This window comes from Capsicum annuum, chromosome 12 (genome assembly GCF_002878395.1).
Source record: "Capsicum annuum cultivar UCD-10X-F1 chromosome 12, UCD10Xv1.1, whole genome shotgun sequence".
Lineage (NCBI taxonomy): Eukaryota > Viridiplantae > Streptophyta > Magnoliopsida > Solanales > Solanaceae > Capsicum > Capsicum annuum.
Window position 1 is genome coordinate 61,982,597 of NC_061122.1, and position 24,027 is coordinate 62,006,623.

Sequence of the window (24,027 nt, forward strand, 5' to 3'; positions counted from 1 at the left end):
TTAGTATTATTGAGTATATTTGTTTCTATTTTTGTTATAATTGTATGGTTCAACTTCATTCTAGAAGCCTTGCCTTGGGGTCATTTTTGTCTTTTCGCCCTTATGTATTGGTTTGGAAAGTAGCCTTACTTGTCAAGGTTCCTAGCAACAAGTGTGATGTGTTGTGGAAACATGGCACATTTGATGCTTAAAATAAGGAATTTATTCTTGGACTTAGGTTATCTTGTTGGATATGATGTGGTTTTGTGGGTATTGCAGGTGAAATAGGTTAATAGTGGGGTTGGACTAGAAAGATAGAAGAAAAGTCTAAAAAAGCTGATGAACTTGTCAGGCTATGAGTAGTCAAGACACTACACGACTCATAGACATACTCGTTAGGATACCAGAAGTAAGAGTGAAGCCAAGAAACCAAGTGAAGAGTGACTACGACTCATAAGAAGTATCTATGAGTCATTGAGAACAACCATAAAGTGAATAAAAGAAAATTCAAAAGTCTAGAGGTGAAGTCATAGAAGACTACGAGTTGTAAGATCTGACTATGACTCGTAGTGGGTAATCGTAAAGAAACCAGTGTTCAAAGCTCTAAAGTTTAAGGCACATGTGATAACGAGTGAAGGTCATGAGTTATAAGGACTCACTATGACTCGTGGTGATGAATCATGGTGAAAACAGAAGCTTGAAGTCTGGAAGATAAGAATTCACTAGAGTGCCTACGACTGACAGCTCATGACTCGTAAGGCCTAGACTTAACGAGTCCTAATGATTGCCAACTAATTTTTCTTGATCCACTTTTTATTAGGATTTCTTTATTATTTTTAGATACTATAAATAACTTAGAGCTATTTTTTATTAGGTTACACACTTTTACATTAATTTGGATACTTTTAGCATATTTTGATCATTGAGATTTTGTTCTTGAGATTTTGGGTTTGCATTCAAATGAAGATTTTGGATTTACTCTATTTCATTATTGTGCAATTAATTACATGTGTTCTTTATTAATTATCATGGATTGTTGCATGAACATAAACAACTAATTTCCTTGACTAGGGTTATGGGAACCCTAGTGGATTAGCTATGTAAGGAAAGTAGGAGATTTATCTATTTTATTGTCGCTGTGTGTGTTGTAATCTTCTTCATATTTATTAAACCCAAATTATTTTTGAAGCATGAGGATTGCCTGTATTCAAGACTATCCTCATATGGGAGTTCGAGATTGGGAAAAAGAGATTACAATAGCGATTCGAGGCTACCAACCCTCATATAATCAACTTGAGACTCAAAAGTTGAGAGTTGTACTGAGTTTATAGAAATGGTATAGCAAGGTAACACCCTGAGACTCAAAGATAAAGGTTGAAATCTATCAATACGTTCACAAGACGATTGATAGTACATAGCTTGTCAACTTTTCATTCAGAGCAGAAGGGTTAGATGGATTGAGTACGAGAATCTTACGTAGTTTTAAAGATAGAGGGAACACGGTCCTAGTGTTTGTCTTCTATTGTTTACAAACTCAAGAATTCAGGATCGGTTACTTATTACTTCAAAATTCCACCCATTTACTTTTCTGCATTGCTCATGGATTTTGTCAATTTTGGGATACTATTCAATGTTTTCCTTGTGGATTCGACCCCAACCTAGTTTGGGTTACTATATTATACATTGACCATATTATATTCTTTGGAGGTTAGTTTTTAGGCGACATTAAATTTTGGCATCGTTGCTGAGGAAGGTAGTGTGAATTGTTGATTGAAGTTATTAAAGTTTGCTGGTTTATTTTCTATGCTTGGTTTGGTATACGCCAATGTATGCCAAACACTAGGAGTAGAGGCAATCCCTTACTCTTATTAGAACCTGAGTCTAAAAGAATTAAACAAACAACACAAAAGATATTAGAGCAAGTACGTGATGGTGTTCCTTATGGGATTCGAGATCCTCAGATTATACTCCTACCCCACCTACTAATCCACAAAATATTATCAATAGATAGATGGAGAATTTATTAGTAAAGATGGATGAAGAGAGAAGATCATATGAGGAATCTAGGTTATCTCAATAGGCACAACTAGCCAGGCCAAGATAAATAGTTGATCAACGTGTAGCTGTATATGGTGGTCAGGTTAAAGCTAGGGATGGTAGAGCTTGAGTTATACTTGCATATCAATTTATAACAATGTATTATAAGGATTAATATATAGGTTATGTAGAGCTTGTTGAGACAGGAGCCATTGTTCCACCTGTATTACCCCTAAATGTGAAATTTGATATCACTAGTACAATGATTCAGCTATTAAATCTTAAGGGTGTATTCTCAAGGGCAGCAAAAAATGATGGAAACATGCTCATAGTCAATTTTACTGGGATATATACTTCATATACTATCCTTGGGGTGGATCAAAAAGCATTGAGGCTATGGTTGTTACCCTTTTTAATGATAGGGGAAGCATCATTATGACTAGGAGAACTCCCTAGAGGCTCGATCACAACTTAGCATGAGCTGTGTAGATAGTTTTGAATTGATTTCTCCCTCTTGCCAGTATGATGCAGTTAAAAGATGAGATTTATAATTTTTGAAAGTTACCTATAGAGTCTATGAATGAAGCGTGGTTTCTATTCAAAAAAAAAAAAGTTGAGCATGGTACCTTATCATAGGATTCCAGGATCTAACCTATTAGAGATATTCTATAGATCTTTGAATGTCACCTTTAGGGTAATGGCAGATATGATATCTGATGGTGCACTTATGTGTCTATATTAGGAGATGGCCCAAGAGATGTTAGATGAGATTTCTATCACTAACTGAGGATGGCATACTCGGAAGGCTGATAAAGGAGCTGACACATATGCTATTGGGGCTGCAAGTAACTATAGGGATAGTGATGATATGGTAGCACAAGAGGTTACACAATTCAGAACTTATATTGGACTACTTTCTAAACAATTTACAATAATGATGGATAAAAAAGGTGAATGCAGTGGGGCCACAAGGAGCTACTTACAGAATGTATGAGTTTGATGCAGATGAGGAAACAAATATTTAGATCGTGAAGTGGCAAGTTTTTGAGACAAAGTTCAATGAAATAAAGGTTGGAACTATTATGGTGGTAGGTACTAAGATAGAAGCAAATAATGATATGGTGATTTAAGGCGCAAGGATGACTATAAAGAAAAGAGTGACAGATATGTCCCACTAAGTAGCTAAGATATAGAGTCTAGAATGGAAGCAATGTTGTTGAAATTAGTAAAAGGACAAGAAAGTAAAGAGAGTTGTCTTAAGTAGATTAAGAAAGATCTATCAGGGCTGAATCAGAAGGTTAAGGCCCATACTACTGCAATCAAACAACTGGAGCAACAGTTCAGCTAGATATCAACAATGTTAAATCAAAGGTATCTTGAAACTCTTCTAAGTAATACAGTGCAAAACCCAAAAAATGATAGTAATTGCCATGTAATTACTGCTCGAAATGGAAAAACCACCACAGATCCACTCGTGTCCACTGTGATAAGCCAAAGAATAATATTGATCCTATTTCTATTAAGGGAGAACCTAATGTAGAAGTAGAGAAATTCCTCGTGTTTAGGATAATAGTATCGATGACAAAGGTAAGGGTAAGGTTGAGGAGCCTGTTCTTAAAACCATTTCAAGAACTCGACCACCTCATTCTTAGAGATTGAAAAAGAAGTAGAAGGAGAGCAAATATCAGAAGTTTCTATCTATGTTAAAAGAGCTGTTTGTAAACATTCCGTTAGTTGAGGCATTGGAGCAAATGCCAGTCTATAAAAAATTCATAAAAGTTCTGGTTACCAGAAAGTATACTTTGAGCTATGATCCTACAGACAATGTTCATCACTGCAGTGTTGTTTCCTCTAGATCGTTAGTAGATAAGAACGAAGATCCTATAACCTTTACCTTTCCATACACTATTGGATGTTTAAACTTTGCTCGGGCTTTATGTGATCTAGGAGCAAGTATTAATCTTATGTCATTGGTTGTTTTTATGTAGTTGGGGTTAGGAGTTCCGAAATCAACATCGATGAGATTGTTGATGGCTAACCAAACTGTGAAAATATTTGGTTTGTATTTTATGTGATTTGTTGGTGAAGGTTGCATCTTTCACCTTCCTAGCTGATTTTGTGATACTTGATTGTGAGGTGGACTTCTATCATCTTGAGCAAACCATTCCTATCTAATGGTAAGGCTTTAGGTGATATGGAATTGGGATAGATAAAGTTCAAACTCAATGATGAATTGGTAATCTTCAATGTATGCCATTCAATGTGACAACTGGAAGATATGAGAGTTGTTTCTGTGATAGATATCATTGATGATATAGTTGAGGCAGTGACTATTATAATTAAAGAAATGTTAGTTGTTGAATCACTAGAAGTAGTTACTATGAATTTCGACAATGATGGAATTGAGGAGTACGACAAGATAGTTAGTGCTTTGTATGGGAGAGTTTCATATATATACGCTCTGAAGAAGCTTGATCTATATCTGAAGAATAAAACCACTCCCTCCGAACATCCTCGATTGAACAACCACCAGTATTGGAGTTGAAGGCCCTTCCATCCTATTTACACTATGCTTTCTTGGGGGACAGTTACATATTGCGAATGATTATTGTTGTAGATATGATAGAGACTAAGGTAGAGTTATTATTGTCTGTATTGCAGAAGTTCAAATGAGCTATAGGATAGAATATTGCAGATATTGTGGCTTTTCCACCTAGAATCTATACTCACTAAATCCAACTTGAATCAAAATGTATCTCGAATATTAAACATCAACAATGATTGAATCCTCCTATGTAGGAGGTAGTAAAATAAGAGAACATTAAGTGGTTGGATGCTGGTGTTGTTTATCTCATTACTGATAGCAAGTGGTCAGTCTTGTTCAATGCATCCCAAAGAAAAGTGGCACTACAATAGTGATAAATGAGAAGAATGAGTGAGTTCTAATGAGAACAGTCACAAGCTTGAGGGTGAGCATGGAATATAAAAAGCTGAACACTTGGAACCAAAAGGACCACTTCCTAAAGCTCTTCATGGACAAGATGTTTGATAGACTTGTGGGAATAGGATGGTGTTATTTTTTGAATGGATATTTAGGGTACAATAAGATTATGATTTCTCCTGAAGATCAGGATAAGACAACTTTTAACTGCCCATAAGGGAAATTTGTATTCAAAAGAATGCCATTTGGGTTGTACAATGTGATCTGAGATGGATTTATGCACTTCCATTTTGTTATCCTTGCTTATTTAGCCTTATTTTGGGGACAAATTCCATGTTAATGATGATATATTTGAGAATATAAGAATTTAAGTACTTGATCACAATGTTTAAGATGTATTTCAAACAAGTTTGTACTTAATCGGGTCACTTAGAGTTCAAATGAGAAAACTAGTATTACTAGCTTGACCTACGTGTTGTTCTAGTTGATCTCGATAAATTATAATGTGTATAACGAGTTCATAAGGTTATTATTTTGTAATTGTGTCTGGAATACCTTTTTTATAGTTTTCAAAGTTTAATTGAATCAAGCCAAGAGTCAAAACTAATTTAAAAATCAAAATGGGGAAAATCAGTTCTTAGCTTGAGTTTCTAGTTCATTGTCTTGAATGTTGTGTTATTTTGAGCTCTAATATGTGGTTTTTGATGATATAGGATGTTTGTTTAGTTGATTATTATGATATATGAATGATGAAAAAGCTGGAAATCAAGTGGAAACAACACCAAAAGGCTAGCGATGGAAGGCCAAATGCACAAGACAAGTTTAGATGTCAAGGTGAATTCCAGTGAGAGTATAGGAATAGCCCCATGGAGCGACCCCTACTCCCATGGACTTAACCTCATGATGCACATAATATTCCCATGGTATTGAGGTCCTTGACTCAATGCCTACTCCCTAAAAATTTCAAGGGCAATGCACACCTCATTCCCAACATGGCCAAAATCGCCCTTCTATAAATAGAACACTTGAACTTAATGTTATTGACCTTGGACGACTTTGAAACATGGAGAGGATATGGAAAACACTTAAATTAGGGTTTTTATTCTTTTAATTCAATTTACTTATGGATTATATCATGTATTAATTCATCTTGATTACGGCTATGTCCATGAGTGGCTAAAAACCACCTTTTTGGGGTTAAGGCCAAGAACATGATTACTATTGCTTTTAATTGATTTGGTTTTGATTGATTATCATATTTGGTTGTTTATTTATCCTGTTTATAACTATTTTAAGGATTCACGACCGGCAGAATACATCTATTATCGTCTTTGTAATCCCATGAAGAGGAATGAAGGATAGAACGTGGGATAGATAGAGCAAGGTTCTTATTCTTTTATAAAATATGGGATTTGAATTAGCATCTAGGATAGGGATATACATAGAATCTTTGTTTGGTTCAATTCTAGGATGATGTATTAATATATCTAAATGGATTATTACATCCCCACTTAATAGTGTCGCTGCAATGTCCAGTTAGGTAGAAGATTAGAGGCTGGGAGACCATGATCATATGATAAACCTTGCAAATCAACAACTAAGATAAATAATCCAACCAATAAAGTTCAATAGCTTATTTTGATTGGTCGTAGAGCCTTAACCCTGGGTTTCTATCCATTTACTGTCCAAGCTCTTTATTTTTTATGCATTATTTACTTTACTTTCTTCAAAAAACTTTTGGTTACATTTACACTGATTAATCTCAATAGTTAAACTAGAATTGGATAGCTTTTTAACACTAGTCCCTGTGGCATCGATATTTGGTTTGTAAAAGGCCACTGTATTACTTGGTCAGACCATGTACACTTGCGTATGCGCTTGGGAGAAACAAGATTTTGGCGCTGTTACCAAGGACTTGTAAATTGGCAACTACTTTAGTTTTAGTTTTACTTTTTATATTTCTTTGGTACATTACACTTGGTCTTGGTATTGAATTTTTAGGAAATAGGTTTACAGACTAGTAAGCTAGCAAGGGATAGGGAATTGGTTGAACCAAGTCTCAAACTCGAGCAATGCTCTTACCAATTAAGGAGAGAAGCAGTCCTTATCTATGGTATCCCACAAATTCAAGAGGAACACAACAATCCTACTCTCATAGATGAACATCTACTAGCCCACAGGATAGTTCGCAAAGTAGCAATCCCACTTCTAATAAATTTGACCTCCCTTTTTAAAACCAGCCGCTGGAGGTAACTTAGAGCTAAAACAAAACATGGTGCAGCTTTTAATTAGTACTGGACAGTTTATAAGGCTTTCACGTGAAGATCCATAAGTCTACTTGCAGAAGTTTTTGGAGATCAATGACACATTCATCCCTGTGAACATGTCAACTGACTATGTTAGGCTAATACTATTCCCTTTTTAACTATTGGGGAAGCAAAGAAGTGGTTGAACACTTAGCCAACAAGTTCAATCACAACCTAGGATGCCTTAGCTAAAAAATTTCTCATTCAATTCGTTTCAAATGGCAAGACTGCGAGACTACATAATGGGATTATGGGCTTCAAATATAAGCCAGATGAGACCTTGTATCATGTGTAGAAAAGTTTCAAATCTCTTCATTGGGACTGTCCATATCATCAATAGTCTAATAAGGTAATATCTCACACCTTTGTTGAGGCACTTGATCAGAATATAAAAAAAATTTTAGATTCAGCTGCAGGTGGTCAAGCATTGGAATTAACATATGATGAGCTATACACCTTGTTAAAACAAATTGCATAAGAGAATCTAGAGTGGCGTTCTGACTCGGAAGTGATCCAAAGAAGGTTCCAGGGATGTTGATGGTGGACCAGTTTACCGCTATAACCACTCAAATTGCTACATATATCAGTTAACGTCTCAGCTCAACAATATAAAATTGGGGGTTGTTTTACATAGCATCCAACAACAACTAATGCAATTATTTAGACACATAGTTGGTACGAGATTTTTGGCAACAGTGGTCATTCTGCAACCATGTGTAGTGTAAAACCTGAGTCAGTGATGTTTGTGGGAAATTCTCAAAGGCCAAATTATGGGAACGCCTACAATCAAATGTGGCAAACTCAGCCACCTATTCCATCGTGGAACAAATAGCACCAATAGGCTCAAAGGAATTAGGCCATGACTCAAACTAGCAATATGGAAGAGATGGTAAAATAAATTCTAACTGCTTAAGCACAGTTAGCAGTAGGTATAAAGAGTCAGTAGATGGCTACAAATAACTTGGAGATACATGTTGGGGAAATACAACAGGCACAAAATGCCAAGCCTCAAGGTGGTTTGTTAAGTGAGACTGAAAATCCTAAACAAGTAATGGAAATCACTTTGAAGAGTGGTAAAGAGCTCAATGAAGAACCCCCAAAGACAACTAAGGAGGATGTGTGCTTCAATAAGTTCTTTGACATATTCAGAGAGCTTTACATTAATCTTTCTCTTTTAGATATTTTGTAGGGAATGCCCAAGTATGCTAAGTACTTGAAGGATGTGGTCACTAACAAAGTTAAGCTGTGGGATATTGAGACATTAGCTCTCATTGAGGAGTATAGTTTTGTGGTAATGCAGAAGATTCCCAAAAAGTACAAAGACCCTGGGAGTTTCACGTTCCCTATTAAAATTGGCAACAGTGAGGTGGCCTACATACTAGTGATATAGGGGCAAGTATCAAATTGATGCCTCTATCTTTGTTCAATACTTTGGTCTTGGGAATGTTAAGACTAAGCTCTTTGATACTCCAATTGGTAGATCGGACCCTAGCCCATCCTAAAAGAATCATAGAGGATGTTCTCAAAAAGGTTGGTAAGATTATTATTCCTGCTGATTCTACTATTTTATATTTTTAGGCATATGAAAGAGTGCCAGTCATCTTGGGATGTCCATCTTGGCGATTGGAAGAGTATTGATAGATATGAGAAAAGGCATGCTCACAATGAGGCTGGATAATTAAGATGTGGTTTACAAAGTGTACAAACTACTTAACACACTATCCCACTATAAAGATTTATGCATGATTATAGTAACTAATAGGGATAAGTGTGAGGTGGTGGAGTTTAGTCCACCAAAGACCTCTTCGGACTTTCCACTGAGGTAATTAAGATACAACCACCCCAACCTAAAATAATGCAAATTGATGAACCTAAAAATAATATTGTTGAGAGAGATGTTGACCTCAAAAGTTCACACTCAAGAGGTAAGAATTGACTAAGAAGATAGACTCCAAGTAGGAGGAAGAGGATGAAGGAAAATGGATGTGTCAATGATTGGGTCATGCCGTGACACTAAATTAGGCACTGGTTGTGAGGCAACCCAAGTTAAGGTAGGTTTATTTTAGTATTTTCTAGTTCTTACTTCACTAGTTTTTTGTTTTTTTGTTGAGGTAGGCCTATAAGCCTCAGGGAGTATTTCTATCTCTACTTTAAAGTATACTTTGGGGACAAGTAGATTTTTAAGTGTGGGGTAGGAAAATTCCTATTTTTAGGAGTAATTTAAATTTTTTTTGTTAGGACTAAGTGGGATGTTCTTATTGGTGCTATATTTGATGGCATGATACAAGTGTTTTGGTTTTAAAAGAGCATATTGATTGTGTGAATTACTACTTTCCAAACTCCTAGGCTCATGATTATGACTCTTGTACTTGTTGTCTTAATTTGAATTCATGTGATTATATGGTTAAGAGTCTATGAGAAGACTACTTGAGTTCAGCATTGTAATGTGTGTGAGGTTGTTTTGTATTCCTTGTTGCATTTGATGCTAGAAATTATGTGGTGTGTGTGCAAAAAGACATAAAGAGCGTGGGTATAGGAGATGATATAGGCATTTCTTTGATAAACGTGCTTCATACCTTCTTTTGACCTATCCTTGTGCATAATCTTAGTTAACCCCATTGAGCCTTTATCTTATTTTCTTTGGCAGCCTCATATGTAGCATGTATCCCCTTCTTTGATAGACCTTAATTTGATCTAAATCTCCTAAGCACTTCAGTGTAAAACTAATTAAGTTAAGGAGTTTAAAATTTAAGTAGGAGAAAGTTGAAAGTGAAACCCATAAGTAATAGTTATTGGTGTGTATAATTGATGGGTTATGGTTGGGAGTTAGAGAAATTTGTGCTAAAGAAATTCTTATTTTTAGCCCATTTGTGTTACAATGAACCTATTTTGGCCCTGGTCCTCCTTGGATAGTGTGCACCTCAACTAAGGTAAATTGCTTAAGTGAGGGTTGCTATCATAGGGGTGCATAATGTAAAGTAGTTGTGAAAAAGGGTAAAATGGAATCATGGATTAATAGACAATGCTCTCTTCCATATTTTATGTGAATGAGCTTAATGAGATGGGGCAAATCAAAAGATAAGGGTAGCCAAAAGTGGTGTAAATGGGTTGTTAGAAATGAACTGAATGAAAAAGTGTGATGTATTAAATCTCTTAGGGAAGATAGTCACTATTACTAGCTACAATAGTTCCTACCCATCCCTTAACATACATTAAAACCCTTACAGACCTATTTGATCCTAAGCTTCATCATTCTGATATTACAGGAGTACTACACTAAGGGCAATCACATCTTGCGTAAATTGTGAATTCTTTGTGAGAGTAAGCGCAATTTGATTCTTATACCCATTCTGTTATAAATTGCATTTATGTGAGTGGTTATGGGTAACTCTCTTATTATGAAGGCACATGTTTAATTATAGTTGGGTGATTTGTATGATGTCTTTATTGGGAAATATACATGAGTTTTCCAACTTGGTGAGTTAATTCTTGAGGCTAGGATATTTTGGAGTAGTATTCTTGAACTTTCAATTGTGTATGTAACATGCTTAGTATAGAAACTTGCATTCTGTGTAGTCATTGTAGTACTAGCTTAAGTGTCTTGCTTTTAGTAGAAGTGTAGAGTATCCTCATCTTATGATTCTTAGAGTAAAGAGTTGTTCGAGGATGAAGAAGGCTTAAGTATGGGGTGGTGATCTGAGGTGGATTTATGCACCTTAGTATTGTTATCCTAATTTATTTAGACTTGTTTTGAGGACAACTTGCGTGCTTAATATATTAATAATGATATAATTGAGCATATAAGTGTTTAATTACTTGATCACAATGTTTAAGGTGTAGTTCAAACAAGTTTGTACTTAATTGGGTCACTTAGAGTTCAAATGAGAAAACTAGTGTTACTAGCTTGAGCTAGGCATTGTTCTATTTGATCTCGATGAATTCTAATGTGTATAATAAGTTCCTAAGGTTATTATTGTATAATTATGTGTGGAAAAAATTGTTTATAGTGTTCAAAGTTAAATTGAATCAAGCCAATAGTCAAATCTGAGGTATTTGATGCTATAGGATGCTTTTTGAGTTGATTATAATGATATATTGATGATTAATAATCTGTAAATCAAGTGAAACAGCACCAAAAGGCTTGGGATGAAAGGCCAAATGCACAAGACAAGTTTAGACATCAAGGTGAATTCCAGTGAAGGCTAGGGAATAGCCCCGCGGAGCGACCCCTATTCCCATGAACTTACCCTATGGAATCACATCCTATTACCATGGTATTGAGGTCCTCGGCACTACCCTACTCATTGGGAATGACAAGAGCGGCGTACACCTCATTCCTAATATGTCCAAAATCATCCTTCTATAAATAGGACACTAGAACTTGATGTTATTGACCTTGGATGACTTTGAAACTTGCAGAGGATCTGTAAAACACTTCAATTATGGTTTTTATGCTTATTCTTTAGTTTATTTATGAGACACCCTAGGATTTTTACACTTGCAAAATTTCTCAAGTTTTGGACCTTTTTGACTTGGTATAACCTAAGGGTACCAGTTGTACCCTTAAATATGACTCGTACACTGTCTTGAGGATTCACTCATACCCTATTAAGTATGGTTGTCTTTTATACTTCCCAATATATAACTCACTAGGGTATGAATCATATAGGATCATACGAGTGGTGTAGTGCAAGTCGTATGGTGCATGATCGTCTTGGTCTTGTAGAGTCTTCCCTATATAGGATTAATGGTAACTATTAGGGGTGCCATTCTTACCATTAAGGTAAAACTAGGGATGTGCAAGTCATATATAAACTAGTAAGTAGGGTCATGGAATGGTCTTGGGTATGAGTTGGGGTAGCACTCATACCCTAGGATACGATGGTAAGGGAGAGTCGTACCCCTGGATGTGGCATGTTTTAATTTTTAAGTCAAGGGTAGTTTGGATATTTCCTACTGCTAAAAACTTATGTACTTACGTTATATATCCTTTGGTGGCCTTCCATAACACTTGTTAAAAGGTTAAAACACTTTAATTACTCTCTCAAACTCACTCTTGAAGATTGGAGGTCAGGGTTTCTTCATGTGTTCTTCAGAGGACTCAAGGGTCAAGATTTTTTTCATGAATCTTCTTGTATACGGCATGCACTCCTTCCCTCATTGTTAATTTCAACCAAAGTCATATGTATTGTGTTTTAAACATTGATTTATGGATCATGAATGTGGTTTTCAAAATATATGTTGAGGGTCTTGATGTAATGGTTTGGTGTTAGTTTAAACTATGTTTTTGCCAATGGTTTGCATATGTGGTTATTGGTTGGTTATGATTTAACATATGGGTCTTAAGTAACCCTAATTATGGTGGTTTATGCATTTGTTTTTCTTGGTGTTCGTAAAGGTAAGCCCTCAATATGTTTGATAAAATGCTTCAGAGAATGTTTTTACACTATTGTTAAACTTTCATTGGAACTCTTGCATAGTTTGGTTTGGTAATGGAACTCTAAATGGTTTTGGATGGTTTTTCATGGTTTAAATTATTTCAATTTTATAAATACCTTAAACACTTGGCATGGTCTAAAATGGTTTGGAATGGTTTAAAGGGTTAAGGTTTTGGTTGGTCAATTTTGAAAACCTTGCGGGATGCATTTCCCTCAAGTGATTGCATTAATGGAATTGGTTTAAATTTTTTGGAAAGGTAAAAGGCTAAATGTCTATGCATGCGGAGAATCTGAAATTTCCCTAAGTGGTTTAGTATGGTAAATGGAAGGGCACTTGGAATCCCCTTAAACCTATATGTGGTTGGTTATGGATAGTACTTTCAAGTATGGTGGTATGACGATACCACTAATAATGGCTGTTGGTTATTTGGAACTAGTTTTAATTGGGTAATAATGGCGGTATATGTAGCTAAGTCATAGAAGGTGGAGGTCCCGTGGGGAACAAAACTGGAAACTCATATTTGCTGATATAAGGTTTGGTTTTGGTGACCGTCTACATAATGTCACACTATATTTTGGTAGATGTACTAGTCATCCAAGGTTTTATTCCTTGGTTGTGCAGCTACGCACATTGGTTCTCTTTCAATAGGTGGAGTTTAACCCATATAGCCCATGGGTGGTTTAGAAAGGCAGAGCTACACAGCTCAGGTAAAGGTTTTAAATGCATCCTAAACCCGGTTCCCTTTCCTGGCATGGTTATATATATAAAAGTATGGTTGTTTGCATATGTATGGTTTTACTTGGTTTTATAAATGTCATTATCTTATCCTTATCCTGAATGAATGCTAGTGTTCACTCTCTAACCCGTCTACTGGCGGTTGTATACCCACGCTATGCAGGAACCGACCATTCCACTTCTCCTACTTAGTGATCGATTCTGGGGATAGTCAATGTTGGATTAAAGTGGTGAGCTTCCATAGTTCAGAAGGCTTCTATTTCATGTCATGGGTTACTTTACATATCTCTTGTCTTTTATTGAATTTAGTTTTTAGCTATGGTCAGGGCCATGGCCCGACTATGTACTCTTTGGTTGGTCTAAAGGCTTTGTATGGACAACCGTGGACTTTGGTATGGTATGGATGGTTCATGTTATATATATATATATGCATACATTGGATTATAACAATTGGTTTTAGTTATTGGTTTTCACATTTATTTGGCTGGTTGGACTTGATTGGGCTGGTCTCAATGATAGACTTTTCCCAGAGTCACCATATGGTTGGAGACACTATTTTGTTATATGTTCGGATTCAGCCTTCTCAAGGTATGTGTTTGGTGGTTGAGTTGAGTAACGCGGCAGTTTCTGGTCCTGGTTAGACTGGGATTGCCTATTACAATAATGCCCTATGTAACGCCCTGAGAGTACACCCTGGACACCACACGGTGCTTACGATCCTAGAAGACCACAAGCTTACCCATGAATGGTACCTACTGTGAGCTGAATAATAATAAAGAATATGTGTGGAATTTAACTTAAAACATCATAGGGTTTTAAAACACAGTTCTGATATTGTCTATAAAACAATACTGACAATACTAATAAAATGACTAATGATAACGACTAAAAATTGACTAACAGTCAGTCCTAGTCTGAAAAGCCTCTACTAACTGACTATGGAGCTGATGGACAAACCCCCAACTAACTCTAACTGAATAGAAAATACTAAACTGATAAGGTAAACTGAGATAAATAAACCATGTCCTTGAAGTATGAGGGCTCACCACTGCTACAGCTAATAATATAGTATGTCTATGCACGAGCAGGGAACTGAGTGTTAGAACCTAAAATATTAAACATCATAGCGCAAGAAATGAGTATGTGATTAGTACTTTGAATGTACTAGTATGCTAAATGAGGTTAGGCTAATATGCATGGTTTCATGTGCATAAGTAATAATAGACTAAATGAATACCATGGAGTACTGAGTAAGAATGCACGAAAACTGTAAAGACTGAGAATGCATGACCAAGTACAAAATATAATTCTGAAATAGTCTGTGAACTGAAAATACTGAAATATTGATAACTAATAACTGATACTGTATGATATGGTCAAGCAAACTTGAAATTGATTTCTAGACTAAGACTGTAGGAGCTAGCTATAACCGACATGCCCTAATGTACTATCAAGGTCCAACCTGTAACCCTAGTTGGAAAGGTGTTAGTACCATTACACAGGTACCAATAATGGCTGTGTGGATCCACTAATCTAATGTCCTAAAGGACGAGTGTGTAATGCCTATCTGACGGGGGACCCCTCAAATCTATGATGGCATCGTAGGTATGGAATCTAGGGATTGCAAATAATATCTCAAGCCTACTGATGGGGGAGACAAGTTACTCAAGCCTACTAATGAGGGAGACTTCATCCCTACATTCACTCGGTGCTAAGTTTTACTCCAAACTGAAAGACACTGATTTCTAAACTAATATAAGTTAACTGCTTATGCCAATTGATTGAACTATTAGCATTGATGGTTTATCTAAAATCATTCTAAAAGTACTAAAAACTAGACAAACGGCTAAATATCGGGTATTCAAACCCCCAGGACTCGACAGCAATAACAATAGGATCATAGTAAAATTTTAAGGACATGACATGTAAGCACTTATTCAAAACTCATTCTTGTATGCATTTCATCAAACACTTGCAATTCATGGCTTAATCTAAGCATGGTAATAGTTTTAAAACTTGTAGTAATAGCTTGATTTCAATACTAACATCACTAATTAAAGCTTAAAGTAGTGAACAACACCTTCTAAACGTGTGGGATTCAATAATAGCAACAATTACGTGTAAAACATGGTATAAATTGAAATTCATGGGAATTCATGGTTAAAACCATAATAACATGTAAAAATCATAGATTTGAATTTGAAATCGGGTTCTTGGACTCCATGGGTGGAAAAGGCCCATGGATGAACATTTAACATACCTTAACACCTTGATCTTCAAAGAGAATTAACTTTTCTTGAACGTTCTTGGATTGGGAACCTTATATTCTTGATTATCTTGAAGAGAGTGCAATGAAGTTCTTGGGAGATTACCTTAAGAAGAAACCCTTATTTTTTTGTTGTTCTTGAGAGTGGAGAGAGTTAACGACATCTAAACCTAATAAGTGATGGCTAATAACACATAATAATGATTTAAGTCGTGGGAGAGGTAGGGTTAGAAGTGAGGAAAAGATCAAAATACCCCTCCAAAGTTAAATAAGAGTTTCTGAAATTTTTAGCTGATGACTTGAGTTGATAACTTATCAACTAGTTGATGAATTATCAACTTTAAGTCATCAACTCATTGTTGAATTTGGGCCCTTGCTGGCCATGGGTGAAGACTTAGTTTGATAAGTCATCACTTAGTTGACAACATATCAATTCAAGTCGTCACTTGTAAGCTAAAGTTGATGGCATTTTGTTTAAGGCTGATGACTTGGGCTGATAAGTCATCACTTAGCTGACAATTTATCGACTCAAGTCGTCACTTTGTTGATAGACGTACATGTTGAGGTAAAATGAGTATAAATTTCCCCTCCGATATCGAATTAAGGTGAAACAAAATGTGTTGGAAAGAAGATTCAAAGATATTTCTTTTGGTATAAAGTAGGCCACATAATTCATTATGTATAAGGAGTAATGGTCGTTGAAAGTTGACCCAAGTTGAAATTTTTACTAAAACTTAACCAATAGAAGCGTTCTTAACTCATTGAGTTAGGAGAATTTTATGACCTCAACTGATATAAAAAGACATTTTCAAACTATATAGTTGACCATCACACATATATAGACATAGAATCATTGGGTTCAGGTCTTTATACATAGGAACAACGGTTTGAATTCTAGCCCAAAAATATGGGGTATTACATTATCTCCCCCTTGGGAACATTCATCCTTGAATAATGCTAGTTAAGCTAAGAACATTGAGGAATGGAGGTTACAAGCTTAGTATACATGCTATAAACATGATTACATATCTAAGTCTGAAACATGACACATGAACTGAATATCATAAACTGAACTAATTTCTTTAATGCATGGAATGACATGTGATGGTTATAAGGCTGAGATAGAAATGAGAGAGTCAACTTATGAGTACCCATTACTTCAAGCTAGATCTTATTATATGAAGAGAAGATGGAAGGTTTAGGATATGAAACCTCAGGGGATTACAGTACCCCCCCCCCCCCCTCCCGGGATATTATGTCCCCCAAAAGTAACTAACTTGGCTGAAATACTGAGGAAAGACTGAGATAATGCACAGAACACTTATGGACTGAATGATGACTGAATATTTGGAATCTGAAACTAATCATGAACTGAACTGAGATTAATTGAAAATTTGCATGGGTGTGAATATTTTTTCTCATGGATAACCTTATTCATGAGACTTCGGATAGTATGAATAGATGGAAAGATGGAAAACCATAGAATCTTGTATGTCTGACTGTTAAGCTGAATTACTAACTATAGAAACTAACTTATACTAAAAGCTTATACTTAACATAGGTATTTCTTCGACACTCTTTCTATGAAGTTCTAATGACTTTAGGGATCAAAGAATCTTGGGTATGTTCTGAATAAGATATCTGAATAATAAATCACAACATGGCTAGAATTCTATAATATGGAACACAGGCCTACGAAACATCAGCTAGGATAGAGTTACTATGCCTTATGCACTGCAACTACTAACTTTCAATCTGAGCCACACTTCTCAAATACTCCCTCAACCGTACTTTCTACTTCAACATCACACTTCACTTGAGGCTACTGAAAATATTCACATGGCTGCTAATAACTCTACCTACTGAAGTCTGAGCTAGACTAAATTCTCTCACTATGTTCAAGCCTACTCAAACCTAAAAAGTGCACTCATAACACTGTAATACTAGTTTGAGTCATGAATTCAATACACTCTTCATTTTCATAACTTTCCATCCCCTAAATAATTCTTATTACCCCTTCAATAAATAAATACAGCTCTTACTAGCCATTCTCTAATACGTAATCCATTAATCCACTTACACACCAACATGACATTCAAGGATATCTTCATAACTACAGCCTTGTGTAAAACAAGCATGCAATAATCTTTCCTTAACATAAAATATTTACTCTCTCCCATGTAACCAATTGCTCATCACTACATCATTTCATAAGGAGAGGTCACTGATAGGTTAAAACAGGAGGACCTGAAGCATGAATGAACATTATATAGAACTTGACACTTAACGGAGGCCCGAGGAATAGAATATCAATATCATGGATTCATCAAAAGATCTAAACTGAGGATATTCATGACATAATCTGAGTTTCATTGATCAATCAGAGTGTAGCATGAGTTATGGGAACTGAGCATACTATAAAACAAAAATACATGAGTCAAGAGTTACATAAACTGAGTTTGGAGTTTATAAACTTATGGAACATGATTTGTTCTACTAAGAAAACTATAACTCCTTATACTTGGAATTAGGAGAGTACATAATTTTTCTATAAGGTGCACAAATATGAGATATGATCATAGAGCTGACATGTAAGTCATGAGTAGATATTGTGATAACTGAAAAACCTTGCACTAAGATAAGAATGGGTGGGGCATCATCTTTCTCCTACTACTTTTCTACATATACTGGCATTACTACTAGGATCTGAGAACCTGACTTGGTTACTTGTTCAACCATCTCCCACTTAGCTTAAAGCTAATCAATAACTCTAAACTAAACTGTCACCACTTTACCTTAGAATCTGGGGTATTACAATATGCATAAATGGTAAAGTCACCCTGAAAGACTACACCTGATAATGTAAAACCCACTACTAGTACTTTCTTTTGAGATAAAACTCTTAGCATTCTATAGCCCAAACAATCATCATATAATAACTTAACCACTGACTAACAAGAATTCTCAAGTCTTTTTTTTTCTATTAGCTCGACCTTCAAAGATTCAAACTTAGATTCTAACACATAGCATGGATATCTCCAAATCTTTATGAACCATACTACTTTCATCATAACCTATAAATATCATATCTCTAAACTTATATTTTCCCTACACCATGAGAAGTACCACTACACCAATAACATATAATTTTGAATCACCAAACTTAAATTCTTACATACACTATTTCAAGCCTACCGATTCACCTTTACATACAACTAGTCCTATGTATACAAAATCTACTGAATTTTGATAACACAATCTCCGTTCTACTACTGCTAAACTCCTGGGTTCATGCTTCTTACTCTAGGTTATATACTATCATAGGATTCTGGAAAGGGATCTAAGGGCACATCTGACTTTGGATTAGTGCACAAGATTTCATGATCATAAATGAAATCTTTAAAACTTCGGAACATAATGGAACTGATGGGATACTTTTAAGCCTGTGGTGATCCCATAACTGTCTGTGAGGACTATCTGAAAAAGCCCTATCTATAGTACTTTGAGCTTCATTTTTTCTGTTACCTTAAAATTAAGGTAGAGTTGACATGAGTGGAGCATGATCAGAATCTACATAAGGTTCTTAGAGAACTATTCTATAGAACGATCTGAGATATGACAGAAGGGAAATTTTTCCTAAAATATCTTGTAGCCTCTTGTCCATAAATGTGGCCCACTTCACACCCATGCACAAGACTCTACTCAATGTAGATTTTAGACTGCATAGGAAACTTTAAAACCTTAGGTTCTGATACCGAGTTTATAACACCCCGAGAGTACACCCTGGATGGCACATGGAGCTTACGATCCTAGAAGACCACAAGCTAACCCATGACTAGTACCTTTTGTGAGAACTAAATAATAATAAAAAAAACATGTGCATACTTTAACTTAAAATGCCATAAGGTTTTAAAACATAATTCTGATATTGTCTGCAAGAAAATACTGACAATACTGATAAAATGACTAATAATAACAATTGAAAACTGACTAACTATCTATACTAGTCTGAAAAGCCTCTACTGACTGTGGAGCTGATGGGACAAACCCCCAACTAACTCCCATTGAATAGAAAATACTGAACTAATAAGATAAATAAACCATTTCCTCGAAGTATGAGGACTCACCACTGCTACAGCTGATAATCTAGTATGTCTATGAGCGAGCAGGGAGCTGAGAATCAGAACCTATGTATGCGGTTAGTACTTTTAAGGAACTGGTATGCTAAATGAGGTTAGGCTAATATACACGGTTTTATGTGGATGAGTAATAACTAACTGAATGAATAGCATGAAGTACTGAGTAAGAATGCATGAAATTGTAAAGATTGAGAATGCATGACTAAGTATAAAACAGAATTCTAAAATAGCCTGTGAATAGAAAATACTAAAATACTGAGAACTAAATACATGATATTGTATGATATGGTCAAGCAAACCTAAAATTAATTTCTAGACTGAGACTGTGGGAGCTAGATATAACTGGCATACCCTAATATACTATCAGGGTCCAACCTATAACCCCAGTTAGAAGGGTGTTACTATTGTACCATAGGTACCAACAATGGATGTGTGGATCAATTAATCTAACGTCCCAAAGAATGAGGGTGTCATGCCTATCTGGCGGGGGACCCCTGAAATCTATGGTGCCACAGTAGGTCTGGAACCTAGGAACTGCTACTAATGTCTCATGCCTACTAACGAGGGAGGCAAGTGGCTTATACCTAACTGATGGGGGAGATAATTACCTCATTCCTACTAATGGGGGAGATGTCATCCCTACGCTCACTGGGTGCTAAGTTTTACTCTCAACTGAAAGATACTGATTTTTAAACTAATATAAGTTGACTGCTTATGACAACGGATTGAACTGTTAGAATTGATGGTTTATCTAAAACTATTCTGAAAGTACTGAAAACTAGACAAACAGCTAAACTTTGGGTATTCAAACCCATAGGACTCGATAGCAATAACAATAGGATCATAGTAAAACTTTGAGGACATAACATGTAAGCACTTATTCAAAATTCATTCTTGTAGGCATTTCATCAAACACTTACAATTCATGGCTTAAGCTAAGAATGGGAATAGTTTTAAAACTTGTAGTAATTGTATGATTGCAATACTAAAATCACCAATTAAAGCTTAAATCAGCAAACAACACCATTCAAATATGTGGGATTCAATAACAACAACAATTATGTGTAAAACATAGTGTAAATCAAAACTCATGGGAATTCATGGTTAAAACCATAATAACATGTAAAAATCATATATTTGAATTTGAAATTGGGTTCTTGGACTCCATGGGTGAAAAGGGTCGATGGATGAACATTTAACATACCTTAACACCTTGATCTTGAAAGAGAATTAACTTTTTTTGAACGTTGTTGGATTGGGAACCTTAAATTATTGATAATCTTGAAGAGAGTGTAATGAAATATTAAAGTTCTTGGGAGATTATCTTAAGAAGAAACCCTAATTTTTTTGTTATTCTTGAGAGTGGTGAGAGTTAATGGCATCTAAAATTGATAAGTGATGGCTAATAACGTATAATGATGCTTTAAGTCATGGTAGAGGTAGGGTTTGAGGGAAGGAAAAGACCAAAATACCCCTCTGAAGTTAATAAGAATTGCTGAAATTTTTAGTTGATGACTTGAATTGATAACTTATAAACTAGTTGATGACTTATCAACTTAAGTCATCAACTCATTGTTGGGTTTGGGCCCTTGCTGGTCATGGGTGATGACTTAGAAGTTGATGGCATTCTATTTAAGGCTAATGACTTGGGCTGATAAGTCATCACTTAGCTAACGGCTTATCAACTCAAGTCGTCACTTTATTAACAAATGGGCATCCTGAGGTAAAATGAGTATAACTTTCCACTCCGATATCGAATTAATGTGAAACAAAATGAGTTAGAAATAATATTCAAAGATCTTTCTTTTAGTATAAATTAGACCATGTAACTCATTATGTATAAGGAGTAATAGTTATTGAAAGTTGACCCAAGCTGAAATGTTCACTAAAACTTAACCAATAGAAGTGTTCTTAACTCGTCTTTTTGTTAGGATATTTTTATGACCTTGACTAATATAAAAATATATTTTCACACTATATAATTTATCATGACATATATATATACATAGAATCATTGGGTTTAGGTTTGTATTCTTAGGAATAATAGTTCAAATTTTAGCCCAAAAATGTGGGGTATTACACCCTGGTTTGGGTCATGTCAAGTTTGCATCAGAGCTTTAGGTTTTGGTGTCATGGGATTTCCACAAATATATGCCAAGTAAATTCTTTCTTATGGGTATGTTTTGAACCACACTTATAATCCAGAGGCTACAAGGCATTTAGGATGTTTCGTTTTCTTAGTTATTCTAATTTTGGGCTATAGAGTCTAAGGTCTTCAACTCTTCTCTAAATATTCTTTGGTTCACTCTTTAAACCATGTCTTCTCAATAATCTAATGTTCTTCAAAACTTACCTATACCACTAGAGGACAACATGGATGGATCTAGTCTAACCCATGAGGCCCAAACCCAATCAGAGGTTGATTCTTTTGATTTTCCTAGTGAATCCCAATCCCCATCATCCTATTTCTTCATAATTTTTATGGTTGGTCACATCGTGGTTATTGAGAGGGAGGAGGTAATCAGTATTTTGGTTATGGTCAATTGAGTCTCATGTGTTGGGGATATTCCATAAGGGTTGTCACTTAGGTAAATAGATTATTTACTCCTACCTTTGGCTTCAAAAGTTGACAATATCATCTCAATGTTCTTTCTATTCCTTGGGAGTCCGAGGCATCTTTTGATGCCAACACTAGTATGTTGAGAACTCCTTTCTTTATGGTGCGTATTATTTACGGGGTTTAGGGTCCTCTATCTTTTGTGTCCTCATTTATGGTTGTGTATTTAGGATGTAGTCCAAGGTTATTTCAAACTATTTTTTCTCTTATTTCTACCTCGATAGATGACTCTTCAATTGCCAAAAGAGTCTATAGGGTGTGTGGTATTGGTAGTAAATGGGTCTTGGTGGATTTTGATGTCATTCTAGGGAATGGATTAGTTGTACTCATGCTATGTATCATTAGATTTGCTGATCTTTAAAGGTTGTCTTTAGGCTTTATATAAGCCAGTTATGGAGTAAGAGGATGATTTTGTTCCCTAGTTTTTAAGAGAAATTTTATATCTTAGAACTCATAGGTTGACCTCCAATGGATGTCTTTATTATTTGGTCTGAGTTAAAGATTCTAACCCCGAAGGTCTTTTCTTACATTTGGTTTTGGTAGTGCATAAACTTCTTAGGGTCCTTTCCAATAACCCTCGTGGTGTCTTTCTATTGGGAAGGTTGGTTTAGGATTGGTTTTGATTTAGATACTTGTCCAAATTTTTTTCTTTAGTATAGAATGGTTTTGGTTGGGTTAAAGGGGATTAAAGGTCAATGAAGGGATTTTTTAGATAAGGGTTTCGTCAGTCTTAATGTTTCTCTATGGGGTATTTTCACTCTTGTATGTATAAGGGGGATGGTTCCCTAGAAATTAGGTTGTCGTGGGTGACTAAGGAATTTGGTGTGTCCTCCTTGTCGGGTGGACCATGCTTATGTATATCCTATAATGGTACTTTGCTAGTAGTACATGGTGGTTGGTAGATCCTAGGCTTGAATCAAAATGCTTGATTTTGATAAAAGGGAGTATGATAAGCTCGGAAATAGTAATACGGGAGTTGTAGAGGTAAACTAGTAGGTGGGATGAGGTTAATGATTTGAGAAATACAATAGTGGGAGAGTTATTCCATATAATCTGGGGATTTAGGTTGATGGATGGATATAGATCGGGGGTCTAGTGATGAGATAGGATAGAGCATGGAGCTTATGCATATCATTGTCCCTACACTTGTATGTTATGCTCTTATGTGTATCGTTGTCCCTATACTTGTAATTTATTATTGGTATGAAATAATATTAAACTCATGTTTTTAAAAATAGGTTTTGGCACAATTGAGGGCTTTAACATGATTACTCATTTGATTGACTTTTCATGGATTATGATGCATTATTCCCACTTATTTATATTTATGAACATTGTGGGATGCATGGGAGTGGTAAATAAATTTTAGGGTACGATGAATCCCCCAATTACTTGGTTTTGGTCTTGGAAATTATATACCCTTAAACTATTTGTGAAATTGTCGTGGAATATAATTTTGTCATATGGTTTGACTATTCTTAAATCTTTGTATGGCATAAATGATTAAAGGAACATTGATTGTTTTTGGTTGGATTTAAATGATTTTGAAAGGCCTTGGGGAACATTGT